Source organism: Siphateles boraxobius, unplaced genomic scaffold, assembly GCF_051911475.1.
Source record: "Siphateles boraxobius isolate OS27281-9 unplaced genomic scaffold, OSU_SipBor_1 1, whole genome shotgun sequence".
NCBI lineage: Eukaryota > Metazoa > Chordata > Actinopteri > Cypriniformes > Leuciscidae > Siphateles > Siphateles boraxobius.
Window position 1 is genome coordinate 14,590,449 of NW_027508699.1, and position 10,574 is coordinate 14,601,022.

The 10,574-nt window shown below is 38.6% G+C and overlaps 1 protein-coding gene across 2 annotated transcripts in view; it reads right to left on the reverse strand.

Annotated features, from left to right (window-relative positions):
• ptprfb (protein tyrosine phosphatase receptor type Fb) overlaps positions 1 to 10,300 on the reverse strand; it is a 225,132-nt gene extending 214,832 nt beyond the window's left edge. Inside the window, exon 1 of one of the 2 annotated variants that reach the window (XM_077221244.1) lies at positions 9,963 to 10,300. The gene's annotated coding sequence lies outside the window, so the exon portion shown is untranslated. The remainder of the gene's footprint in view (positions 1 to 9,962) is intronic. The other variant, XM_077221240.1, reaches the window with a different exon arrangement.
• Between the last annotated feature and the right edge of the window lie 274 nt (positions 10,301 to 10,574).

The following is a 10,574-nucleotide window of genomic DNA, read 5'->3' on the forward strand; positions in this document are numbered from 1 at the left end:
AATGTCAATATACAATCTGAAAACAAGCAGGGGTGGTAAAGTATGATTTCACTTTTCTAACTTTAGCTAGTGTCAAATGTTGCTGTTGGAGCATAAACAACATCTGCAAAGTTACAACGCTCAAAGTTCAAAGCAAATGGAGATATTTGCTTTTAAAGAAAAGGACTACAAACGGCTGGTAGGGACCAAAGGACATTCCTTCCTACATTTTAGGGTTTAGTGACATCAGCAACCCTAAAATGTACATAAACCCCGCCCCCGGGAACACACAGTCCATGTTGAGAAGAGGAAAAGTTGTTGTATAAGAGTGTATTTGTGAGTCAGCTCAAACTTTAGCATCCTTCTTTTCACATGCAATAGAAAGTCACTCTGTGTGCATCTCACAACAGTTCCTATACGAGCGATTTATAGATTAACATGACAGAATATCCTAATTTAAGATAGTTAACTCCACATCAGCAACATAAATTCATCAACTATCCATTCAGAGACGTCCTGTTGCATTCTATATGTTGTCACTTCTTCTTGAGTCTCTCCATCTTTGTCTGACTCCGTTTTAACATTAAAGGCAGAAGAGTTTTCTGTAATTTTAGTGTGTCTGCGTGAGGTAATCGCAGCTGCTAACACACAAGAGCTCTTGAAACCCCGCCCTCTACAGCAGTTCATTTGCATTTAAAGGGCCAGGCACAAAACGGTGCGTTTTTGCAAAACCTCAAAAAGTGACAACTTTAATATGCTATATAAAAATATCTGTGGGGTATTTCATATTTCATAATACTTCACACACACACTCTGGGGACATCAGAGGTTTATTTCACATCTTGTGAAAATGACATTTTACCACCCCTTTAAAGCGGCACTATGCAGGATTTCTGTTTTTGTCAAAGTCGCTGTAGAGTACTTGTATTTAACGTTACTGTCGTAAACACCACTCACGCAGAGCGTATCTGCACTCACGGCCTCTGCACTTCATAATAATAAAGTAGCCTACCGCGTTAGGCTTACCTGAGCCTAAATGCCAGATGACACCAATAAAGTGTATCATGTACATCGCATTATTTCGCAGGGCTCTCAAGTTTTGAAGACAGGCAAGAATGACATCCAGCCGACAGATACATTTTTGTCATTGGTTGTTGCGTTAAATCTTACCCAGATACAATAGTGCTATTTTCTGATTGGCTATTGTGTAGCTCTACGAACAACACCAGAGGAGACGCGCTTGATTCCTGCCGGTTCCACAGTGAGAGCGGCGCGGCCAGAGTTTTGGCATATTAAATGTATTACAAATAGTTTTTCAGCGTGAGAATACAATGTGTGGCAGGAGAGCGTGACAAAAGACCGAAATGAGTGACTGTCCTGCTCAGTGCGTGACACTTGAGAGCCCTGATTTCGTAACAATGTCCATTGTGATGTTGATTATTGCAATTTATCATAATAGTTTGCAAATTGCGCTCATTTACACTATTTACAACATGTACCTTTTTCTTGACTCTTCCGACCGCGCTTTCTCCGTTTTTTTCGCCATTCTGAAAACGCAGGTCCGATGTTTACTCGTGTCTGACTCCTCGCTCGGTCAGTCTGCCATTTCCTCTTTCTCTGTTCCTCCGACAATTCTTTTCTAGCTTTCTGCTTCTTATATGCCAGCGTTGCCATGGGACGATAGTTGTTCTTATAGCTAGCCGTATCCTGGATGGGGGCGTGTACGCGTGCAGTGCCGTAAAGCAATTCGTTACCTCGCGAGACCTGATATCACACGATACTTCCTAACACTGAGGCCGGCGGACCAAAGTTGCAAGGGTGGTTTTGCGGCTCACAGGCACCAGGGGGGTGCGAGACGACCACCATTCAACACGAAATCAGTAATATAAACATTACAATGACTCCAAAGCTGTTCGGTTAAGGTAAAAAAGTTACTTAGTTCTGCTTTAAATTGCCATTATTATGGCAGAAATCAGAGTATTGGGGGGAATATTGAGGCAAAAAGTTTAAGAACCACTGGTCTAGAATAACCAAACTATCAATAGGGTAAAACCCTTTTACATACAGGACTTTACATTCCCACAACCACCATATGATTTTTCCCATTCATATTTCCACAAATAGAACATCTCCTCCCACTTAAATGGTTCCGTCCTATTTGACAAAACTGTTCTCCATTTAATGTTATATGGTTTTGCAAACACTACCTTAACTCTGCTGCCACTCTTGCGCTTAAAAAAAAACAAGCACTGCAATCCAACCCACTGTTTGACAGTCAACGCACCCAAACCACAACAACTGCACATCCCAGTTCTCTAAACAGAGCTGCAAAACAGCCTCCCTTATCAATATTCAAAGGAGCCCACAGCAAATTTTTTAATTGTTAAACACACAAGGCCATTACTGCTGCATAAACATTAAGGAATCCTCAGTACGACTCCTCACAACTCCCTCTACATTCATCTTCCTGAGTGACAACGCACAGAACCACATGCATGTCAATATGACAAGCGGCCAGCTGACTTTATTGGATTATTGAAAATTGAGGTGACAAAAGAGTAGCAAGAAGAGAATCAACTAAGACATCGAGGGAAACAGTGTACGTCTGTCTGCGAGTTTGGATTAGGGTATGGAGGGGGAGGTCACCTTCACACAACTCGCTGGCAGTAATCGTACCTTGGACACGTCCTTCTGCCTAATAGAGCCACCACAATGGTGACGGGGGCCCGGTGACTAACTCGCTAATCTAATAAGTCACACGCAAAATCACAAACTGGACATGTCCTGTAGCGTCATCGGTGCACTGCAACGGCTAGGGATGGGCGGCTTGAGCAGAATATGATGGTAGGAGTAAGATCTAGAGATGCACCAATATTACAGTTCTGGATGATAAATTCATCCAGATGTTATAACAGATTAGAGATAAATCACAAAAACAAAAGTATTTATACTTTGTCACAAACAAATCAATTTTAAATTTGAGCTTCACAACATTATAATGTACAGTGTGGAAAATTAATTTTCATATTAAGATATATTTAGGCCAAAAGTGTTGTATTTGTGCTTTAAAAGAAAAAAAAATATGGTAAAATGAGCTTGAACAATTAAATATACTGGCTAAATATCCAATAACATCTAGATAGGGGTTAAACAGATAGTTGTTGATCCGTAATCCGTATGGACGAGGCCCCACGGTGTGGCACATATTTGAATCGCGGATTAACTGCAAAGTTTAAAAATCAGAGTGAAAGTTTATCATATAGGTAATCAAACTGCAAGCAATAGCATAAATAAACAATAGAACAAAGATAGACAAAATAAACAGTGCTTTTCAGGTTACGTACACAATGTGTATCTGATATGAATAAAACACCTTGTCAATTTATAACTGAAATTATTGGTTTCGCTGCTTCCATAGACATCAGTGTGTATTTTACAAGCTATAGGCCTAAACGTATTGTTTTGCTAATGCTTGTGTATTTAAAGCTGCAGTAGGGAGTTTTGAGAAAATGTTGCCTTAGCCTGAAAATTTGAAGAAGCACAACTTACAGGTCCAACCCCCTTGCTCTCTGCTGCGCTACAGCCCTCCCTCCACATCTCCTCCCCCACAGCGGAGCCTGCCGTGAACGCGCAGGCTAGTAAGCAGGACCACCGATGACGCCGGATTATAAACAGTTATGGAACATTCACTAATAGGGACGAAACATCAACAATATGCTTTACATTGACTATGGCCTGCCCATACTTTGTCTACAAACTTGGTCCACAAATCATTATGTATTTTGCGATACATGTAACTTTATAAGGTTGCACTCTTTCTATAAGTTATAAATAGCTACTAAGATAACGTTAAAGGATTAGTTCACTTTAAAAAAAAACTTTTGCTGATAATTTACTCACCCCCATGTCATCCAAGATGTCCATGTCATTCTTTCTTCAGTCGAAAAGAAATTAAGGTTTTTGATGAAAACATTCCAGGCTTTTTCTCCATATAATGGACTTCAATAGGACACAAACGTTTCAAGGACAAAATGACAGTTTCAGCGCAGCTTCAAAGGGCTTTAAACGATACCAGACGATGAATAAGGGTCTTATCTAGTGAAACGATCGGTCATTTCAAAAATAAATAAAAAACTTTAAGTTTTAAAAGCACAAATGCTCGCCTTGCTCTGTTCTGTGATGCACGTTCGTGATCCTGTTTGAACTCGTTCATCCAAATGAACGAATCTTTTTTCGAGTCATTTCGTTCATTGGATGAACGAAATGACTCTGAAAAAGACTCGTTCAAAATGAACGAATCTTTTTTCGAAAAAGACTCGTTCAAAATGAACGAATCTTTTTTCGAAAAAGACTCGTTCAAAATGAACGAATCTTTTTTCGAAAAAGACTCGTTCAAAATGAACGAATCTTTTTTCGAGTCATTTCGTTTGTTGAATGAACGAAATGACTCGAAAAAAGATTCGTTCATTTGGATGAACGAGTTCGAACAGGAGAGTCACGAACGACGGTACGCGCTGTGCAAGAGAGGGGTGATCAGCGCGTACACGAGTGTGATTGACACTGCTAAGACATTCCTCCTGACTCTGATTGGTTGTTTCTGACCGGGAGCGGTGTATTTCTGCAAATGGCAATAGGACCACTGGGAGGAGCCAGAGGAGCTTGATTTTTTTCACAGATTATCTTTCTCATATTCTACTTTCAGGACATAATGACAGTTTTAACAAATATTTGTTTACAAAAGCTACCTACTGGAGCTTTAAATGTCTGGAACCTAAAATAAACATTATGTGGTTGAAATCACTTTTTGTGCACACGCTTCTCTACCAGTCAATATTCCTATACTGTCATACCTTCAAGCCATAGCATGAGACATTAAAGGGGTCATATTTTAGTTGTACTGTCAACCATTGAATAATGGTCAAATATCAAACATGTATAAAAATAAACAAGCGTCAAAAGAATAGGCTTTCACCTGTAAACAAGCTGGAAAAAATATCAGGGCAGGTTTTCAAAAGAACAGCTTGCACAGGCCTCTTTCTTTGCTCAAATACTGTCGAAAATAAATCGGGTCAGAGCAATTACCTCTCAGCACAAACCATCAAAGCTGTAACTTAAATAATGTAAAACTGAAAAGATGGGGGGAGGGCACATCAAAATAGCCTTAATCGCTGTTCTTATAAAGGGTCTGGGCCATTTCTTGGCAAAAGTCTGTTTCCACTTTTCGTTAAATGGAGATGTCCCATAAAACTGTGGTGTAAATGGTTTATAATGCCACCAGCAGGCTCACTAATGGAAACCCTGTTTTCAATCAGCAGCCAAATTACTGCAGAATTAGCTTCCATACACTTAGCTACTTCTCAGTTCTCTAAACACTGAAGAGTCTGAGAAATATGAAAACTTATCAATTTCAATGACAGCAACTTGGGTACTACAACAAACACAATGGGTGACATCCAACTGGCATTCGTAGGGTCATATAGGGTTTCAAGAAAGTGAGCAACTGAACCCATACACGAAAGGCCGAGCTACAGGGCCATCAGTATGATAGTCACTTTAGAGGAATAGGCTACTTCACTGAAAAATGAAAATTCTTTCATAAATTACTCACTCTCATGTCATTCCAAACCGGTATTCCAAAGCATTTAAGGAAGTATTTATGATCAATGCCTCACTATTTATTTTGAAAGCTGACATTTTATTTATTTAGACATATAAGAATCACTGTCTTCATGTTTTTTATCATTTACGCCCGTGTTATGGAAATCATTATGAACAGCAGTACGCTAATTATTTTCCCTTTTTGCTTTTCTGCTGTTATCTCGGGACGCGAGTCCCGAGAAAAACGGCGTTCGTCAGCTCCAGTTTGTATCCAGCCTTTCACGGAGACTTCAGATACCCCAATCACAAAGCCTGTGAAGAGACGACTCAACACCGGCGATATGGACCCTCTTTGGTGGACGGCACTGATCCTCAACAACTCGTCTCAACACCAGAGTGATTACTTGGACTTCTAAAAGATGGAAATGGATAAATTTCTAAATGCTCCGATCCAATCTGCCTTGTAATGCTGCCCGAATCATAAATCATGCACTGTTCCTTCGTTGGCCAGAGGAGAACTGGCCCTCCGACTGAGTCTGGTTTCTCCCAAGGTTTTTTTCTCCATTCTGTCACCTGATGGAGTTTTGGTTCCTTGCCACTGTTGCCTTGGCTTTTGGCTTGCTTAGTTGGGGACATTTAATATTCAATAATATTATTCATCTGCCTTACTTAAGGTGGACGTTGACTCAATTTTCTTTTAGAAACAAACTCTGTTATATTATTTTCATGTTATCACTGTGAAGCTGCTTCGATACAATCTGTATTGTAAAAAGCGCTATATAAATAAAGGTGACTTGACTTGACATATATTGCTACTTGTTTGATGGCTTTTACCAAACATCACATGGAGACACAGTATGGAAATTAAAATAAAGAAATAAAAAGACAATATTAATTCAATATTGAGGCAATAAGACAAAAGTTTTACTTACAAAATAAAATTTAAGTTATAGGCTAAGCATTAATTTTGACATCATTATAGCAACAACAAACATAATACAAAGAAATTACTGCTTTCTAAAGAGAAAACATGACATTAATCATTTTTATTTTTTAGAATGGTTCTTTAAAATTATTTCCTTGAATAATTTTTAATTGTTTCAGGTTAATTAATCTATAGTAACAGTACTCAAAAAAGGATACAATGTCAACTTCATAGAAATAAAATATTTTCCAGGTAATTTAATCCAGTTATAATACTTCAATAGTATAAATAGGTATTAAACATTACAATAACAGTAGTTGTCTTTATATACAAGGGGGTCAAGCACACAAAAAAAATCAACATATTTGGAATACTGTGGCGAAACAATTAGAAAATTAGGCTACTACTTTAGAGTAAAAAATAAACCTGTGTAGGACAAAAAGACCGTTTTGACGAGCCGCAAAAACAATTAAAAGTGCTGTATTGTATTGTATGTCAGGCGATGTCACTTTGTAAAGAAACACAACCGCCTGTAGACTGAACTGGTGGTAATATGCATGCGCATGACGTCACCGTTTTCACAGATTCTCGTTTTTGTAGTTTACACGAAGATAAAAACGGTATTGTTTTGAAAAACTTGCACATTAAAACCCATTTTCAATGGTTTGCATTTTCAGGCCCCCAAAACATCATTGTCATGTAAATGAATGTTCAAAACGCATAAAAATTTTTTTTAGTTGAAAACGTTGTCGTGTAAACAGCCCCTAAGTCTAGTCAAAGCTTTGTCTTTTATTCAGGTGCTTATGACCTTATTTTAGAGTGAACAGAACTTCAAAAAACTTCTAAAACAAACAAAAAAATTTGACCACACTGACTGTGCCACATGACTCCTAAAAAAAGTGTTGACTAGGCTGAATTGTTTAAATAAATAAAAAATGCATGTTCCCATGCCAGAGCCCAATGTACCACTGAGAAGTCCAAGAGACTTTTAGTTCCCAGATATGAGTCCTATAAATGTTGATCCCCGACACCACAACCGAAGCACTACAGAAATAAAATCTCTCATTAGAGCCCAGGCCCTGAAATTACCCAAATTCAGCGCACATGGAAATCATAAGAGAGCGTCAGCAAGGGGGAAGTTTGCACCAAGTGGCTTTTCAGCATGTGGCAACAGAGGGCCGGGCATTTCAAACGTGCCAATTAGTTCCCTCTGCCAGAATGAAGTAGGTAAGAGGGTGAAAGAGAAAGATACCAAATTATACTGACACAAACAAAACAACTAGAAATACTAAGATCCACAAAACAACTATCTTCCTTAAAGGGCATCTCCAATGGTTGTATGCTCATGACAGCTGCTATGACAAGGTACATTATTCAGAATCCGGAAAATCCTTTTCAGGCACAATGCATTTTATTATATTTTATTTTAGCAGGTCACAATGATCGGCTGTATCTGAAATTCGTCCAATGATTCAGCAAATCAACAAATTAGTGCCTGTGATCCGATCACACATGTGAATATTATCAGTTCATCTTAATGCCAGTCAAAATATAGACCACAAATTTTCTCCAGCAAGCCTTTATCCTCAGGAGTCGTTCTTTCTTTATGAACAAAACCAGAACTGACAGAATCTTAAACTAATTACATGAACTGAACGAACAGTAGTACCAGAAGATTGCACAGGGTCAAGAAAAGTATGTTGTCCCTGGTAAAATTATTTCAGACTTCTGATGCAATTGCACAAAACTTGCTCTTGAGCTTATCCAGATCATTTGATATTGCTGACATGCTTCATGTGAAATGAGTGAATTTCACTCTGAAATTCCTAATATATGCTCTTTTGTTTATTTGTTTTTAATAAATAAAAACTCTGGATGGTTGAAACCCTCACCCGCAGTGTTCACGTATGGTCGTGTATAGGCTCCATTCTTAAAATAACTCCTGACGGACAGAATTGCTCTGTAGAAGGACCTGGGAAAGGGCAACAAAACCGGCGTAACAAATAATGCATAATGTCTAGCCTATAGCATAACAAGAGTGGTATTGTTCTGCTGGAGCCCCACTGCATGAGTGATATTAAAGGGACAGTTCACTCAAAAATTAAGTCTATCATCATCATGGATTCACCCTCAAATTGTTGTAAACCTACAGGACTTCCTTTCTTCCACAAAAGGAGCTGTAAGGCACAATGTCTTGACTGACACACACAAAATATGCAGTGAAAGTGAAAAGTAACTGTGAATGACATTCTGCCCAACATCTCCGTCTGTTTTACACGAAAAAAAAGTCGCACGGTACAGGTTTGGACAAAATTATGAGTAAATGACAGGATTTTAATGTTTGACTGATCAGCGTTTTGAGGCGCGTGAGTTTTACTTCTCATGTAAATCTCACTGACATTTCTTTGAAGCCCCACCAAAAATATCTTCAAAAACAAAACCGGTCAAATAATACTTTCTAACAGAGCTTTGTGGATAAAAGAGCTGGTTTGAACTGCACTGTAAAATACTATGATTTGGAAACGTAAAATGAAACTCATTGCAAACATGTGTCATGTTTGATTATAATGCCATTGGAAATACTGAACTCCGCAGACGTCGACTTTAAAGGCAGCATACGGCTACGTTTTGGGTTAAAAAAAACAGAAAAGAAAAAAAGACCAATATGTTTGTATAATTTATCTGTGTGAGTTTCAAAATATGCATGGATCATTCACAGACGGAGACATCTTTTTTAAAATGTACTAAATCTCCATAACTTACGTGTTTGGAATTAATTTATTTACGCCTTTTTCATAATCACACCCGATTGAACCATTTCAAATAATATATGCATAAGTAAAAAAATAAAAAAATCATTGACACGATTGCACAAAATTAATATATGGCATATTTTATATTAGAAAAGGCATCTTTGGAGAAGTGAGCTCGCTCGCGACACTTGCTCTGTAACGTAACGTTAATGCATTTTACTAGAGAATATGCGCTGTGCATTATAGATTACCTGTGGTCAAGAGTTCAGCTTCATCACTAACGTTATTTCGTTTATGACAGAACTACATTGAGCCCTTCACTTGATCCATATCAAACGCTTCTTGACAAGAAATTTAGACCACGATGGACTAAAATGAGTTACAGCGACAAAATATGGTCAGTTTTACTTACAACTTGCTGTGCTAGTAGATTAACTCATTTGCACTTGTCCTTTGAGAAAACCACCCTAAATTAAAGATATGCAAGTTTTTAAATCGGTCGGTTAGCTAATGCACTAGCTTAGCCGACGTCAACTCACCCGTTAGTTTCTCTCTGAGAATTATCGTTAGTTGAATTTCGCGACTACTCCAAACCTCGTGGCTGAGAAGCTTCTCATTAATGCAAACCATGATCACATTAAAAGTGCTTTACGCAAAACAAGTGTCATGAACAAGACCGAGTGAATAGAGAAACGCTTTGAACTCACCGTCTCTCCGTTCCGCCGCGTTTTGCATTTCTTTCCGTGCACGGCAACCGCTCGTTTCACCCGGTTCAGTTGGCCACGTACAAATCCACTTTTAAATCGACTGGAAAATTCTTTGATTCCACAGAGTAACGACTCTTCCTCTACTAATGTGCCACGCGGCCGTTATAATCCCGTTATTGAGACTGGTTGCTATAACTACGGTAGAGTGTAAAAGCTTCTATTGTGTATCCAGAGTTTGTGTCTCACGGACTTCTGCTCCAGAGCGGTCGGAGACACACTGCTGCTGCTCTGCCGTCCCCTCTATCACGCTGTCTCCTTCTCTGCCTGCTTTACAGGTTGCTCGTGCGCATTTTCGGAAACATTCGTGATCATTCGGACGTTCACGAATCGATTAGATTAGTCTCCGTTTAGATCTGTGTGCTTGCTGCTTTATGAGACAGAGGTATTTAGCGGGGTTTAACCTTACCAATTCAGATATTCAATTACGTTTAACCTAAATAAAATACATTTACTCAAATATTATGTAGCCTAATAACTTTAATATATTATATTACACACATAGCCTACACAATATCCATCAGCCCAGACCTTTTACACAACTCTTGATAAATA